Genomic DNA, 9559 nt, shown 5'->3' on the forward strand with positions numbered 1-9559 from the left:
TAGATATACTCTGTACCGAACCTCTCATGTGAGGATTTGGTGTCAGATTTATCATATTTAAAACAGTGACGGTTTTTGGATTGAGAATCCTGTCAAAAATTGATTTATACTAAATCAGTTTTAGAGAGTTTAAAATATATTCACTTCTTTTTTTTTTTGAAAGGCAATATGAGATTAGGCAGACCCCCACCAGTTATTCAACTCTACCACTGGGTTTCGAACCTGCAACTTCTCACCACAAGGAGACGTGCAGTGACAGCTCCTACCAACTACGCGGAACCCCTTGGCAAGTTTGCTCTCTTTTGAGGCTACCTGGTTGACACATCACCCCAGCTGTGAGTCCTTGGTGGCGTTACTCTCAGCACTCCAGAAGAGTACTTTGCTGTTGAAACATTAACTTCTCCCAAGCTGACTGAAAAACCCGTAATACCTAAAAGAAGCCTGCCACTTTGGACATTCGGTGCTTCATGTCTGAAAGATGTCCTTTAACGCTGGAAGTCTCAGATTGATTTATGCTTTTACTAGAAAGTAACAATTTCTGTAAGAGTTTTTCAAGAGTTTATGTCGAATATTATTGTTGGATTTAAAAAGCTGCACTATACCAAAAGGCTTGAATCCGACTGGGTGCTATCATCCAGCTTGTCTATCAAACACAAGAAATGAATCAAGCGTTGCCTGCTGATGTAGATGACAGAAGAATTACTTTCTCAGCAGGAACTTAGCATGAGAGCATCAAATCTTAACTCGAGTACAAACATATATAGGTAATTTGTTCATCCAAAGTTACACGCTTATACCATAATTACCAGAGAAAGAAGTGGGTGCCAGAAGTAACGTGAAGCATGAAACAAAAGTGAATGTTTAAAAAATACCTTGATGCGTGAAGTATGAAGCGTTTTTTTATTTAAGTGCATCTTTAAGCTTTTTGTCCAAAAAAATTAAAAATAACTATTAAAAACCTGAAACAATTATTAAAAGTGCATCTCCAACATCAGTTAAAGTTTAATTCTATATTGAAAAAAGTCCGCTTCTCTCCCAAAATTTCAGAAGCATGAATGAATGACATGGCTTTGCGCTTCCAAATTCCATTAGCTGTGGTTTATACTTGATAAGAATAACTATTATCCTACCAACGGGGGCTCCGCGTGGTTGGTAGGAGCTGTCAGTGCACGTCTCCTTGTGCTGGGATGTTGCATGTTCAAACCCCAGTGGTACATTGAATAATAACTGGTGGGGGTCTGCCTAACCCCAGCTTGCCTCTAAAAAAAAACAAAAGAATAACTATTATCCCATTTCCCCTTGACTAACTTGAAAGGGGATGGCTGGTCAATATGCTAAAAGCTGGATGCTTCCTGTTAGGAGCTACAACTTTTTTGTTTGTTATAATGGCAAACGACTGTCCTGTCATTGAAAAATATCACATTTTTTCAAATGCCCATAAATATGTCAAAATTATCTACACACTTAAAAGTTTGGATTCACAACTTGTTTAAGACCGTTACAGCTCGAAATTCAGAAGATGGTGTGGATTCAAGCTCCAAGATCCATACACCTTTCCTTGCAAGAAGTGAGAGCATGAGTGATGTGGCAGCTGACGTGGCATCCTCACATATGAAAAAGTCAAAGAACGTGTTCATATCAGAAGGAAGGAGAGCCTGACACATGTCTCTGTCAGAACCAAGGAGAGTCACCCTATGGGGCCCACATAGGGGCATCTAATTGAAGGATCACAGTGCGACGTCTTTTCCTCTCTAGATGTCTATCAAGATTAATTAGGAAGAGTCTAATTAATTTTTTATAATTAATGAAAACTTTTAGTTAGAGTAGGAGTCCCGATAGAGGTAAAACTTTAGAATATTTTCTCTAATCTAGTTTTTGTTTCACAGTAAGATTCTTTTTAGCTTATGGATTATGTAGTTAAGTAGAGACTTTATCTCAAACCTTCCATCTATAAATAGAGGTATGGGGTTCCCCTTTTATGCATTGAATTATATTGAAATTTCTTAAGTTCTCTATTTTGCCGCCCCCATCTCCCTCTCTCTCTTCTTCTCTGAACTACACTGGTTCATGTTAGGTCCAGACTCCCAAGGCTGGCCCTCCAACCTCTTCAGGAGCTCGAGCTCCCCTAGTATCCCGAAAAGTGCATTTCCGCTTTCCAGTGAATTGAGCGACATCTCTGCATTGCATATCGTGTTCGAGTTTCAAAATGTGGGAAACTTCTTCTTAGCCTGCTACATACCTCCAATGTAAAACCCATAAATTTTTGATGACTTATGAGAAATAAAAATGAATTTAATGTTAAATATTATTAAATTTCAAGTTGAGAATTTATTTTGAATCGTTTTATTTTTTTTTAAAATTGGATTTCAGTTGGACTTAATTAGGATTTAATTTTGAGGTTTATTGCGAATTGAATTTGAGTTTCAATTTAGTTTGGATTTGAAATGAGTGTGCATTTGAAATTGAAGTTTTATTTGGGAATTTAAATTTGTTTTTTTGATTTAATTCAGATTTAATAAATAAATATCATATATTATAATTGGATTTGGATTTTATTCGAATTTTCATCTAAAACTAGGATTAAATTGAATGCCAATTTGGAATTTGAATTAAACATTAATTTGAATCTTTATTGAAATTGAATTTAGAATTGAATTTGAATTTAAATGTAATACTTACAATTTTTTGGTAATTAATAAATAATTAAAAATTAAATTTTTATATTTAAATTAGGTAAAACCTAGAAATTTGATTAATGTCAACTTGAATTTGAATTCACATGTTAAATTAAATCGTAATTGAATTAAGGTTTGAAATTGAATTTAAATTCAAAGTTAATTTAGATCTAAATTATAATTAGAATTTGATTTAATTTTGAGTGAAATTTAATGTGAATTTGGATTTTTATTTGCATATGGATTCTTAATTTGGGTATGAATATTGATGTGTTGTAACTTAATTTAAATTGGATCTCAATGGGATTTGAAATCCAAAAAGAAATCCATATAAAATTTAAATTAAGTAACATAGTGGAATGGAAAATTGGGACTCAAATATAATTTATAAAATTGTATGAGTCCAATATGGTGGAACATCCCCTTATGTGGGACTATTCTACTTAGCAAATCTGTACTTTAAGAGTTTTGAAAATTTTAAGAAAACTATCTACCTTGAAATAGAAGTAAAAAAAAAGGAAGAATAACTAAGTTTCCTAAATTAAACTTCGAGGCAAATTAGCTATGGAATGGAAATAAAATTTAGATTTTTATTTCATTAGGTAAGAAGGACTCTAGGGTGAGACGTCCCACCCTAGTGGGCCCTCTTTAGTGGCTGGTCTTCTACATTTCTAAAATATAAAAATTAGGAACCTATAAAAGAGAAAGAAGGTCAATAGTTACCAAAATTTAAAATGGGCTTAGGTTTTAAAAAACTAAGATTTCTTTTAAAACTTAATTGAAAAATTGAAATCAAGAGGGGATGCCCTTCTTAGTGGGCCCTCTTGATTAAGAGTGAGTCCATATAGTTATAGCCCCTACATTGCCACAATGATTATATGTATATAAAAAAAATTAGAGCCTATAAAGCGGGTCACATCACCCCCCTATTTGTTTCTCTCTCTCTCATTATCCCTCGGTATTTCCATTCTCCCCTCTTCTCCTTCATCCCACACGTTTGGAGGGACATGCCATTGTGGGGTGCCATTGAACCTATCTTGAAGGTGCAGCTACTGTTGGAAGGAGGTTCCAACATTGAAGATGTACCTTTTGATCCTACGTATTCTGGATCTTGGCTTCGGTTTCAATGTTTCGAGGTAGGGGTTCTAATCCAATACTTGTAGATTAGGGTCAGTATGCATGAACATGCTTCAGGGTTAAAATACTGTTATTCGAACCTTATATCAGTCCTAACATCGTTGGGACTGATATATATTCTGATTTCGCAAATAACGAAATCGATTTTGAGAGAAAACCTTGATTTTGGTATAGAAGCAGTTTTTTCCCAAAAATGACTCGGGAAAAAAATAGTATACCAGACCTGGACATGTTTTAAACCTCATGATGTAAACCAAAGCAGTCCTAGGACAAATTGGTTCTTAAAAAAATATAATATATATACTTCCTGTATGAATGCTTGAAATATGGGCATTTTTCTAAACGTGTTTGAGAGACTGATTTGAGGGGTTGATTCACTCGTGAATCAGTCCTGGACACTATTTGGGAACATTCCAGATCAGTCCTTGACTGGGATGGGACTGATCGGATCTTAAAAAAAATAAAAATATGTAATAAAGAAAATGACACTACTTGATAAATCCATAAAAACTGGTGTCCTTGGCAGTTTTCTTTGTGCTTATGGTAAAATATTGAGCGTTAATTTTTATTTTTGAAGTTCGTGGAGCAATCCATGAGTTTTTGAATAGGTTTGGAAACAGGCATCCGCTGTTGTGTGGTGTCTAAGCTTTTTAAATATGACAACATCAATATGGTAGAATCTAACATTAAATCATTACCCGCGACTAATGCTGTGATTTACTATGCTGTAATCTTATTTTTTTTTGTTCAAGTGATTCAATTATAGAGTTCACAGGCTGGTTATGGTGTCCTCTGCTAACAGACACGGTCCCATAATATATGTATTACAGTTATTGGGTCTAATTTGGATTTTACTTTAGGTTCTTATTTGAACAAAATTTAAATTATTATTATTTATTTGTCCCTTCCCATGAGTTAGTTGTTTCATTTATACCTGTCACTAACCTCTACATCATTGTTTTGAATCCCTATATGGGTGCTTTCGTGATATGTTAACTGGGCCATTTAAAGGGTTGTTTGTGAAGTTGTAACCTTGGTGTGCCGCAAGCCGCTACTGCACTGATGAACACAACAGAACCGTGCTGCAGTGTTGATCATTGGGCAGTAGCTGCTGGGTGCAGCAGGCTGGGTCAACCAGACCCCAGCTCGCCACAGGCCTGCTGCAACTCGGCTATAATTCCAACACACAAAAAAACAACCATTTATTTGCCACGATTAATATGTTAGATTTTGTTTCCAATGGTTAGTGTAAGATATCAAATAATAAAAGTGGATTCAGGTCTTACTAATTGAACGTCGTTTAGTTGAAAAAAAAAATTAGGTGAGGGCTCTCTTTAAAGTTGAAAATTCTTAGAGGAGCCAAATATACACATGAGCATGGGCATTATTGGCCCAAATCATTGGTCAAGTCAATTGAGCTGAAAATTTTAATTAACGTCAGTTGTGGTGTTGGTGAAGGCTTAAAGGCCAACAATCAGGAAATGAATTGTCATATCAAGCTTTTGCCCTTGCTGACTGCATGATCGATTTAGAATTTCTGAAACATTGGCATGCTTGTGTTAGCTATCGGCACGATCCAACCCGGTTGTGACATTAGGCAAAGCTTATGCCTTGATCTGAAGCTCTATTTAGATCCAGCCACACTAATCAAGATGATGAATGATCACATACTCTTTTGTTGCTAGTTAATATTCATTTATTCTTGATTGTTATTAGCCTGTACACTACTCGGTAAATTGATCGTAACACTCAATCTACGAGGAGTTTTTAAGAACAGTTTATGAGTGTGAAAGGTGACATATGAGAGCACCCATGACAGAAAAGTGGACCTTGAACTCAACTTGTGTACAACAACATGGTAGTTTCCACCGAATCGAACCATTAACTGGGTATGGGCCAGAATAACTCTGCGAAGCATAGGCTTTCAATTTTGATAAGTGAATAGGATGACATGATATTTAGTGTAGAATATGCAACCATGCACTATGATATTGATTGAATGTATGTTCTAAATTGTGATAAAGCATGTCATTTGAATGTTCTGTTCTAAATTCATGCCACTGATTAAAAATTTACACTGAACATGCAAATGCATGTGTAGTGAAGTATGTGGCATGTGACAATATAAATGCATGATGTTATTTATATTTAATGCCTAAAATGAATGTATGAATGAATATAAATGCTTTACGATTAACATGCATGGCATGATAGTGATAATATCATTGAAATCATGCATCAAGGTACCCAAAATAGAGGCACGAACCCTTTGATATAGGTTCATTATTTGTACATGAAAGACAATAAGATTAATGTAATTAAAGAACAAAGTACAAATATTGATTCTATTGATATTTACAATGAGAGGATAAGTAGTACTTTTGGCTTCGTGAGACCAAGTTTTAAGCACAAAATGTTGCTTCTCCCCCAACCATGGAAATAGAGAAAACCTCTATAGTAGCCGCGGGGTGGTAAATAAAGAACTCATGAGTGAAGTCTGATATATTAGGATAGAGGTCTTGGGAGTTGTTTCTCAACAAGGTCGTCCCTCACCTAGGACTGGTGACTGGTGCTCGACTAAGGTTAAGCCAAAACTTGTTTGAATATACCCCTTGTGAGCTATGACCTTGATTCAGGTTAAGCCCGTGTTAGTACCCACAGGACTAAACGTAATACAATAATTATGTTTGCATTAACATAGTCATGACATGCAACATTTAAAAAGGAAACTTAAATAAAGGAAGTTAAAGTTACACATGCATGGAAGAACCACCTATTTTGCATTAGTAAGTGCATGTCTTATCTATTTGCTCATGCATAAAGTTAGTATTCATTTATGAATTTATTCATGTTATGCAATTACGATCATGCATAAGTTTAGTATATGCTTTTGAATTGAGCTCCATTCTCTTTTTAGGGTTAGTCTAGGTATACATGCCAAATTTGGCTCAATTCTAAGTTCATTTGCTTTATATGTTAGTTTATCTTTAAATTCAGAAGGGAAAATCAGGCGAAAATCAAGTCAAATTTGATAATTTGTGATATTTTCACCATTTTAGGGCTTTTATCATGTAAGTAAGCATGTCATGTCATATTAGGGTTAATTTTAATCCCATTTACATTTCACATTTTCTATTTGTGGAAAATTTCTTTCAAAAAACCCTGGTTTCAAGACCATAGTGTTGTTATCAGGGATATTTTGGTCATTTTGACCTAAATTTCGAAATTCAAATTTCTAATTCCATAAATTTTCATGCATATAATCATATTTCATCATATTATGTTTGATTTATTTCATTTAATTTTCAAAATTCCAAAATTTATAAAAATTCTTTCAGAAAACCCTGATTTCAAAGTCATCAGGGGCATTTTGGTTATTATGACCATAATTTCGAATTTCCAAGTTTATTTTCAATTTTTATTCATTATTTATCATGTTTATATAAAATAGGGTATGATTCTGGGTTTATATCTGAATAATATCCGATAATTTTTAATATTTTTGGATAAATTCAGAAAAACCTACATTTCTGTGCTAACATTGTTTTCTAGTTTTGCAGGAATATTCAAGAGGAAGACTTAGCCATTTTATTTATTTATTTTATTAAATTCAATGTAAAAAGTAATGTAATAATTTGGAATAAGAATTTACATTTTTTGCTTATAATAGGATTGCATTGCATATAGTTTAATTTCAATAATTTTCAATATTTGATGTATCATTCATGCACATTTTTCCAAATTCACTATGGTTGACACGAATGGCACATGCACAAGCTCTTATGGAGTTTATAAATATGGTGAAATTTGTATTTTTGGCCATAGTCAGAATACGAATGAAACCTAGATTTATGATCTTCATATTAGTCACATTCAACCTACACTCTTAGACTAACTTCAAAAATGTACTGCATTTCTCAAAACTCAAAAGTTTTTCCCAATTCCTCAATGAAATATCTTTCAAATTCATATTCATTCGTTAAATTCGTATTATTTTCAAAATCATGTTCCAATTCTATTTCAGAAAAATCAGTTTTTCCAAAAATTTCTAAGTCTTTCTTAGGATCTGATTTTCTCAAAACTCCAAGTTTTCATATGAGATTTCAAAGTATTTTCCAAGTTCAAATCAAGATTTTCCAAGATTTCCATATTCTGAATTTCATTTTTAAATCCCAAAATCGATTTTCTCAAAGATCTGATTTTCCTCAGAATCCATTTTCTATTTCAAAAATCATTTTCCAGTGAACTTCCTGACTTTCTCAAGATTCTCAAATCCATTTCCTTAGAAAAGCAATTCAAATCTCAAAAATTGATTTTCCCAAAGTTCAAGTTTTCCTGAGAATTCATTTTTCAATGCAAATTCTTGATTTTCAATGAAATTCAATGATTTTCTCAAGCATTTTCCAAACACATTACAATTTTCCAAAGCAAACACCATATTTCTCAAACTTACATCTTTTCAAAATTTCATAGCACATGCCTGATTCTCTGTGCATTCTAGGAAAATAGAGCATAATTTAGATAATTTAACTTAGTCAAAGCACACATTTGATCCTTGGTTCAATTACCCCTGGTAAAGGCGTCAGGAACGGTTGAACCTCGTACCGACAGACGAATCCCATTCCACAGAATTTTCCCGCAAATTTTCAAAACAGAGGTGAGTAATTTTCAAAATCAATTTTCAAAACTTTGGTCGAGTTTGTCTCGCGAAATCGTTTCTCTCACTCTCGCAGAGGGAGGGGGGAAAATTTTGCAATGATAACAGGTTTGGCGACCGTGGTGGGACCTGTCTTCGTCTGATCAATTATATGCTTTGACTTAGCTCAATTATCAAAATCGTGTTCTATGGAATGTCAACTTTTAATTTCTGATTTCATGGGAGACTAGGATCCTAGACTTGAACCCAGCTGACATGGATTGCATGTAGGCTAGGCATGGTTTGGTAGGACCAATTGAGGAGAATTATGCATGCTCACTTAGACCTAGATCTGAAATACAACACTCCTCAATCTAGGATTTGTATGAAAATAATGTTTGCTTCTTCAAAATTTTAAAAATCTCTATCTCTTTAGGTTTAGAGCTCTCTGTTTGCTTGCATGTGATCATATTTCAAAAACCACCCCACCTATGTCTACCTGGTCTTCACGTTGCTGGGCTCTCTTCTAGAACCATAGTTCGGGACAGAGCCTCACAACTGGGCCACTTATTTGGGCTAACACCCCCCTGCTACGTACCAAGGGCCATAGTCCAACGTATATCGGCAGGCGCTCAAGGATGTTGGAAAAACACAAGCCTAGAACCGGAGATGAATTTTATGCCACGTACATCGAGCCTCGATTCGAGTATATCGGCATAGCATGATTGGACACAGCTGATCTGAGCATAGAGACCAGATTAGGATCTTAAAGCTCTTTCAAAATTGATGCATTTAGAGTAAGCTTCTTAGGGATTGCTGTATGTGCATAATTGTTTGTGATTGAATGTATGATATTCATTTTCGTCTTATTTTCTCATATTTTCCCCATTTTTTCCAAAATACCAGACATATTTTCCAAAATACCTCATTTTCCATCTTTTGTGAAATATCTCCTTTTTCTCAAAAACCCTGGACAATTTTTCCAATTTATCCACCTTTTCTTCAAAACTCCAGGTGATTTTCCATTCTTTCGTTCCTCTGGCCTTCAAATTTCTAGCTTTTTATTTTATTCTGCCTGCAATTTTTAAAATTCTTGTATTTTTCCAAAGTC

The sequence above is a fragment of the Nuphar pumila genome, chromosome 8 (genome assembly GCF_984573655.1).
Source record: "Nuphar pumila chromosome 8, dmNupPumi1.hap1.1, whole genome shotgun sequence".
Classification (NCBI taxonomy): Eukaryota; Viridiplantae; Streptophyta; class Magnoliopsida; order Nymphaeales; family Nymphaeaceae; genus Nuphar; species Nuphar pumila.